We start from the raw sequence: 9073 nt of genomic DNA on the forward strand, positions 1-9073 counted from the left end.
ATGTATTGTACGTGCATGTAAAGGCAGGAGGGCAGCTTTGTGTGTCATTTCTCAGTTGTCATTCATGTCCACCACCTTTTTGGTTTCCTGAGATAGGATTTTTCATTGGCTTGGATATAGCCAATTAGCTAGACTGGTTGTCCAGTGAGCCGTGGGGTTAGCCTATCTCTGCCTTACCAGTACTGGGATTACAAGCACTGGCTACCACACCTGGCTTTTTAAAACATGGATTTGGTGGCATAAACTTTGTTGACTGAGACAGTTCCTCAGCCCTAAATAAACTTATTATTGAAGATATTATTTGCCTTATAAAAATATGACAACATGACTGTTTAGAAGAACCAACTGGCGTCACTTGAAATTTACAGCCACAGATCTCACATGGGTTCAGTAGCACCTGCCAAGGCCGTGGGACCATATGGGACATTCAATGTTCCACTTTCTCCAAAAGAACTAATTCAAGGATGAACCCAGGAAATCCCACAGGTATCTCTGGTGGACAATAAATTTAAATGCACTGTCCAACAACCATAGGCCCTTTCAGCTCTCTTTCTTTTTTGCTGTGCTCTCTTGCTTCCTTACTAAGTTCAAAATTTACAAGAATTCAAAATTTTCCAAATTGGCAAAGCTAAAGCAACCTCAAATGGGTTCATTACTTATGTTTCATTCCCAGATTTTTGACCCCTGTGTATAGTAACAGGAATGTCATCTTGATTCATTTCATTTAGTTAATGAAAAATATTTATTTCATCAAATTACTCTCATTTAAAAAAAATCACAACTTTCCTTCACTGATATAGGGAGTCAGGGTTTGTCAAGACAACATGAACTTGTGCTCACAGAGCTTTGAATTCTGCTGCAGCCTCAAAAACCACAAAAATTGAAGAAATTTGACAAGTCGAATATGTCTTCTGTCTCTGGTATCGGCCTGCCGTGCGTTACCAACCTCACCCCCACCACGTGACATATACACAGCATGGGAGTTTGAAGGCAGGTTTCACAACCCTTTTTTGGCCTTTTGAGTTTCTAACGTAACCCTTGAAAACAGCTGGACCAAATTCCATCTTGTCCGAGACCCCCCTCAGCTCTCCTCTGTGCTATGGTCAGTGTGAGGACAAAGGAAGTTCACAGAGGAGCACCGAGCAACATGCAATGCAGCCAAGTGATTACAGCTGCTTTGAAAACAGCCACCCAGAGTGCAGATTTCAGTACTAGTTTTATTCATTGTTTTGAAACTTTTAAACAACTTACGGATTTCTACACTTTTATGCCTTTTCCCCCCCTTAAAGCTAAGATAAAAGACTTCATACATGCTGTTATACTTAAGAAAATATACCTTGAATATTCATGGGGAATATCTAGTTATAATCAGGCTAATCCCCATGAACAATAAGCTATAGTGCAATTTAATTAAATAACTTAGCTCATACCTTTTGACTTTGAATGAGTGTTAGACATCAGCAATGTAGTGTAATTGTAAAGATAGCTAGCCCTAAGTCTTGGGTATATATCTTGAGTTTTATGTCTAGATTAAATTGATTTAACCTCTGTTTACTCATCTTAAAAGCAGAGTTAAATAAGAAAAAGTATCATGTTAGAGGGTTATGACAAGACTCAAATAAGTTCATATAGGTAGAATGCTTGGCACTGTGCCTAGCACATGCCACATGTTCAAAATATGAGAGACAGGTATTCTACTGTATTTCTAGAGGAAATATAAATTGGTGTAATCACTTTAAAAAGTCATAAAAAATATTTATTGAATTTCAAGGATGATGCATCTCAAGAACTAGCAATTCCATTTCTCTGTATTTACGTTAGAGAAATGCTTGTAGACAGGGAGACATGAACAAAATACTCAGGAGAGTGGTTTGTAATGCATAGGAAGCAATGAGTTCTTTTACTTTTAAAGAAACAGCACTACTTGCTTAGAATATACAAGGCCCCAGTAATAAAAAATAAAATAAAATAAAGGGAGACAGGAAGGAAGGGAGGAAAGTTGGAAAAGAAGATCAATTTCTATAAGAAACACCCTAAACAACCCAACAGATTTATAGTTTGTCCTGGTGACCCATCGATCCACCTTTCTTTTTTATGGGTTCCCCAAGACCTTGGAAACTTCTTGTGGATCCTATCAATAGAACTTGTGAACAGGGCTCGAGGAAGGGTATGGGATCAAGTATTTAACAGGCCAGAAAGTGTTACCCATCAATTTTCTCAATAGTCCATTGGACAGAATTCAAGAACTTAGCCATACCCAATCATGATGTAGCTTATACACAAGTTCAAGAAAAAAGGGGGCTGGAGAAATGGCTCAGTGGTTAAGAGCACTGGCTGCTCTTGCAGAGGATCCAGGTTCAGTTCCCAGCACCCACATGGCATCTAACAACCATCTGTAACTCCCTCTAGTGCCCTCTTCTGACCTCCACAGGCATTGTATGACAAGGCTATACTTACATACATGCAAGCAACACACTCATACTAATAATAATAAAAAATTTTTTTAAAGCAAACTTTGATGGACAATCACCCAGTTCTAACACGAACACTACAATAATATTTAAAGAATGAGATAGACTTTTTTAATTTTCTTGATTTCCTTCTTTTTATTTTTATCTTTGTGAGTATTTTGCCTGCATGTATGTAAATGCACAGCATGTGTACAGTGCCCACGAAGCCTAGAGGAGGGCATCATATCCCCGGGTACTGGAGTTACAGATGGTTGTTAGCTGCTGTGTGGGTGTTGGGACCTCTGCAAGAATAGTCAGTGTTCTTAACTGTTGAGCCACCTCTCCAGCCCCAACTTGTGTTTCTTAACAAATGAGCCTTCCAGGACATTCCACTGGGTGAAAAATAAGCAAGTGGCATACCAAGAATGGTTCCCTTGGGAAGAAGACTACAAGATGAAGTTGTTCAGAGTGCTTGGTGAGAATATTCTTGGGATCAAGATCTGAGGCAGCAGGATTGGGCAGAGGAAGAAGAGCTGTGATGTAGAACCAATAGGCTCATTCATCCCACAAGATGCTGCAGAGCTAGGAAAGTCATTCTGAGTGTGACAACTTGGGCCAACACAAAAAGATATTTGTAGAATTGTAATGAATTTATTAAAGACCTAGTACATGGGTATCAAGTGAAACTAGATCAGTTACTAGATACTGCCTGACTCTAGAAGGGTGAAGGCAGCTCTGTGCATCTCTGTACACAACTAGAAACTATCTGCTGCCAACAATTCCAGCTAAGGAAACAGGTTCTTCATTATCGCTGGGTGTAAGCAATGCATAATGGACCGTGCTTCATAGCCAAACAGTATAGGTAATCAATTATTACTATAAAAGCAAAAAAAGGGACTCATTTTTTTCTGACTAAATTTCTATACAATTACATCAAAAATTGCATAAAAATCTGGAACTTTGATATAATAAACAGGTGCTAAGATGATAGTTTCTGTTGAAGAAGAAGGCCCAGTTTGAGGATAAAGGCCAATGAAAGCCTCAATCATAGCTATATTTTAAAAATATTTTTAAACAAAAATGATTTGCTTTTTTCACTTTTCAGAATTTAATAAAATTCTATTTAAAATGTGTTGTACGTGTTCATTGTACATGTATGTCATCTCAGAATACTCATGTAAAATAATATGCTACTTGTGGTAGACCATGCACTTCAATTTTACATAATACAAAATAGCTCTTATTTTTTCAAGATTTGGTTGACTTTTCTTCTTTCTTCCTCCCACAGTTTTTGGCTGCTTCACTGCTCACTAACTTCTCCATCAAAAGGTGATGGAGTTTGGGAGCACTGGTGTGGGGAGGAGAGGAAGGAAACTAGAATCAGCAAGTTCCATTACTTACTAGCAACTCTGGTAAATCAGTTTAGTAGAGAGAAATGTTGAAAATCAGTTACAGGATTAGCCATCCTTGTCAGCCATGCATGTTACACCCTCCTCCATTAGCATAGACTCCTGGGAATGGACATGATTGCATTTGCAGTGATACTGGCTGGAACAAGCTTGTCTTCCTATGTGGCTCCAATTAGACTTTTTTTTTTTAAATTTCAAATGGCACATCTTTAACAGGACATTTTAATGAAAGAGACATTTTCTGTTGTGCTTTCACCAGCTTCCTATCTGGACTTCTTTCTTGATGTGCTAGTTAATCAAGACTGACCAAGACAATCTCCCTGAATTTGAAAGGAAAATTTGTCATTTGGGATAGCTGGCATAGCAGATAATCATTTGTTACAGAAATAAATATTTGTTGAATATAAGTATTTTTATAATGCTACTGTTAACACTTTGCCCTTAAAATTATTTGTGTTGCTATAGTGGATACTCTGAGTTTTAATGAATAATTCTAACCAATCCAAGATGAATGATTTTCTTGCTGGGAATACAATTCAAAGAACTGGGGTTCTCGTTCACACTGACACTCAGAGAATTTGAGGCAAATCCTTCAATTTGTTCAACTCAGTTTTCAGCACAACAGGGAGTGTTTTCTATATAATTTTGCATTCACAATTTTTATTTCCAAAATGAATATTAACAAGCTATGTTACAGAAAAGTTTTATTGGTCTCAAACAGAACTGGGTCTTGATTCAGCCACAAGATGGCTGTTGGATAAGAGGAAACGAAGTGGCTACTGAAAGGTTCTACTTTCTTATTTGTAACACAAAGTTACATGTAGCTCATTTATCATTAAATTGCTTTGCAGGTCATGAGTGATTAGCATATAACAAAAAATCTGGGACTTAGCAAAACCTTAATAAAAGGGAGTTACCTTCAAGTCTCATTTATACCTCCAACAAGACTTTCTGTTTTTCTCTTTCTCTAAGGAAAAACACACATTGTAAAATAAGCATGCTTCAAAGACAACTTGAAGACATCTGGGAATTCTAAAAGCTGAAAATTCCGTGAGTTCATAGCAGCTTTCATTAATTCCACTGATCTAAAGTCAAAAAGGAGAGTCAAATGTGTGCCCAAACTCGTTTTTGATGATTTCTTCCATCCTATCCTTGCTGCCTCTCTGGAGGCCGACTGTGCCTGTGAAAAACATTGAAATCCTCAGAAACAGAGTCACCTTTCAGGATTGGAATGTCCAAGTCTTTCCCTTAGACCAGAAGGTCTTGGTGGATAAGAGTTTCCAAGTCTGGATACAATTGAGGAGGGATAGAGAAATTGATAACTGATAGAGATAAAGGGCATCAACACTTTGGGCAGACCTAAATACCAAGAGAGAAAAATGATCATAAAGCTTCATGAATGCAGTAACCTACAGATCCTGTCTATTGGCAATAATATATGCTTCATTCTAGAATGAGCTGAGCTATGTAATTGGAAAGAATCGTGGACACTTTGTTGTAAAGATGAGAGTCCTCCCTTCCTGCTACAACTAAAGCTTAAAAGCACGAGAAGTGGCCTCATTAGGAAGTATGACGTGAACTAGGATGTTTCAGGCAGGGTAGACTGAGATGATTAGGAAGTCATATGCTTTTCTGTAGAGAAATCTTTATTCCTAAGGATGCTGAGGGACAGTGTGTGGATAGGCAACCTGGAGCTATCGTCAGTGGTCAGTAAGCTATTAGATAAAATGCACCTGGATGTGGGACCAAGGAAAGAGGTTTTATCCATCACTAGACCATAACGTCCAAGAAGGCAAGCATTTTGTCTGTTTGATTCACTGCTATAACTACAGCCCTGGAGAAATGCTCATTGCTTAGTGAACTACTGACAAGAATGGCACTGGATATTTCTATGCTCACTTTAGTTTAACATGCTAATGGTCTCACCAGAAACTACAAAGGAAAGTACTCATCGCATTTGTATCTCCGTGTTTCACTTCACTTCTTCCAGTGCCCGTGTGAACTACTTAGGGTGGCCAGGTGTGGAGAGTCCCGAGGAATACAAGATGATGCTGTTCATCCAAGTGATACTGTTTCTTTGTAAAGACTTAGTTGCTAATTTTAATGTTTGCTAGGACAATATAATTACTTTCTTAATTCTATTAGGATAATACTGAAGAATTTACATTTCAAATAAGTTGTTACAAGCAAGTTAACTAAAAGAAAATATTTTAATTATAATTCAGATGGAGCATACATATTGAAATATCACCAGCACAGGCAACTGCCATTTGATACATAGTCAATGACAGTCGATATTCCTAAAACCTGATTGTGACTGCTGCTTTCAAAGGCACTAAATTAGATCTAAAGTGGCCATCATCAGTTAGCTGGAGGCTCTTTAGCACTCTAGACCTCTTTCTATGCTTTTAAAATATATACTTGCACTGTTTCTGGTCCTAGATATAAAACTCGCCTATGAGAGACAATTGAGAAACTGGTGGTTAAAGTGTTGCTGTTCAACTGCGAGGAAAATAAGGTGGAAGATGGAGGATGAACTCTGAGATAAAGCTTGGGGTGCGCACACACACACATACACACACACACATATATACACACATACACACATATACACACATACACACGCAGTTCACATGCACCCACACAAAATGTGTGTCCACATTCTTGCAAACATGTATACATACATGTATCCCACAGCTACATAAAAATACAAAAAAGAAAAATAATCTAGATTTATTCAAAAGCAAAGCTATTTCTTACTGAAATGAAAGCATTAAAATGGTTTTTATGGGAATGCTTTTCATTTTTATTTAAAAAGATGTTTTTAATGAAAAAGGGAAGAAATCACCAGATAAGATAAAATATTTATATTTCACAAGCAAACAACTGTTACAACATGATAATAAATGCACAACCTGATTTTAAGAATAAAAGGTTTGAACATATACTTGACAATGGAAGAAATGAGTGGTCAGTAAACATTCAGAGAAACTCACCACATAATCAGCACAAAAATATAACTTTAAGCCCTGATCACTATATGACTAAAATGGCTAAACATTTTCAAAATTGGACATCATCAATAATTGAAGAGCATGCCGATCAAATAAAATTGTTCCATATTGGTGATTAGAATGTAAAAAAAGGATAAATATCTTTGAACTTCATAGATATGTAGTCAAAGATGTATTTACCATGTAGATAATCATTCCCTGCTTTAGAAATGAATTCAATAAAATATATGTCCACACAGGACATCTGTCTACTACTATATAAATTTTTGTTGAGACATGCAATATGAATTATCACAAGAATTATTTCACTTTGTGAAAGCCCCCTAACACAAAAGAATACAGTGTATATAACTCCATTTTGAAGGTTTAAAGCAAGTATAAGCTACATTCTTATATTGCTTTAAAAAACATAATGGTGTCTAGATAGAGAATGGGATGTTATTGCCTGGGAAGAGACCAAAGGGACAGTTTAATGCGTTGAGAATTTTCTACATTTTATTTGGGTGGTAGTTATATTGTTTGTTCATATATCCAAACTCACTGAGCTACATCAAATAATTCCAAGAATTGATAAATAGAATTCCATAAAAGTAGAATGCCTCCGAACAGCCAAAGAAACCATTAACAAAGTGAAGAGACAACCAACAGAATGAGAGAAACATTTTACTATCTAAAATCTATAAAGAACTCCAAAAATTAAACAGCAAATAATCATTAAATCAATAAATGCATCAACAAATTGAATAGACAGTCCTCAAAGAAGAAATACAAATAGCCAATAAATACCTTTAAAAAGGTAGTCAACATCTTTAGCCATTGTGGGACACAAATTAAAACTATGTGGAGAGTCTATCATACCTCAGTCAGAATGACTATCAAGAAAACAAAGGGCAAGAAATGCAGGTGAGGATGTGTGCAGAGAGAGGAGCCCCTGGTACGAATGCAAACTGGTGCAGCTATGGAAACGGAGAAGTACTATGTGATCCATCTGTATCACTCCTAGGTACGTGCCCTAAGGATTTAAAGTCAGTATGTCACAGAGATACTTGCACTTCCATGCATGTTCCTGCATTGTTCATGAAAACAAGATATATAGAGAGCCCAGATGCTCATCAACAGATGAACTGATAAGGATACATCATATATGCACACAGTGCAATTTTATTGAGTCACAAGGAAGAGCAAAATTATGTTATTTGCAGGAAAGTAGATGAAAGTTGAGATTGTCATGTTAATCGAGAGAAGCCAGACTTGGACAAATATTACATTTTCTTGAGGTGCACAGGATCTAGGTTGAAGTATATACATACAAGATATAATACATATGACATGCAAGTAAAAGCAGCATTATGAAGGGGAAGAAAAGACGTAAAGGGAAGGTAGGAGAACAAGAGAGGGCAGTGCGGGAAGACAAAATACTGTATGTTTTCTCTCAAATGCAAAAATTTAGATTTAAATAAACACCTATGTATGTGCACACATATGTAGTATGAAATCAGAAGTAGGAAAATTCAGGAGGAGCAAGGGGACCAGGTCGCCAGTGAGAGAGGGAGACAATGAAGGGGAGTAGAGTTGAGCAGCACACAGCACCTATGCACAAAATGTCACAATGAAATCTACTGTTTTGAATACGATGTAAAAGATCAGTAAACTTCTCATTAAACTATACCCTAAAATAAATATATTCATCTTCCTCCCATATAAATTAGGCTCCAGGAGCTGGAGAGATGGCACAGTGGTTAAGAGCACTGACTGCTCTTGCAGAGGACCTGCCTTTGGTTCCCAGCACCCACATGGTGACTAACAACCCTCTGTAACTCCAGTTCCAGGGGACTCTGACACCCTCTTCTGGCCTTTGTTGGCATTGCACCACACAGGTGTACTTATACACATGCAGGCAATACATCCATAGACATAAAAATAAAAATAAATAAATTAGGCTTCAATGAAATTGATTTTATAGGTATATTTGTTCATATACATCTAGGGCAAGGTTATGGTAGGTTTCTACCTATATATCTTTTAGTACCCTACCTCTTTTTAATTTTTCTTTTGTTTTATTATTCTTTAAAAGTATTTGTATTAATTCTTTAAGAATGTTATACAATGTATTTTTATCATATTCATTGCCCTCTCCCAACTCCTCCTAGATCCACCCCTCTTCCCTACCCAATCAACTTTATCTTCTTTTTTTTTTTTT

This window comes from Nannospalax galili, unplaced genomic scaffold (genome assembly GCF_000622305.1).
Source record: "Nannospalax galili isolate Female #2095 unplaced genomic scaffold, S.galili_v1.0 scaffold1051, whole genome shotgun sequence".
In the NCBI taxonomy this organism is placed as follows: Eukaryota; Metazoa; Chordata; class Mammalia; order Rodentia; family Spalacidae; genus Nannospalax; species Nannospalax galili.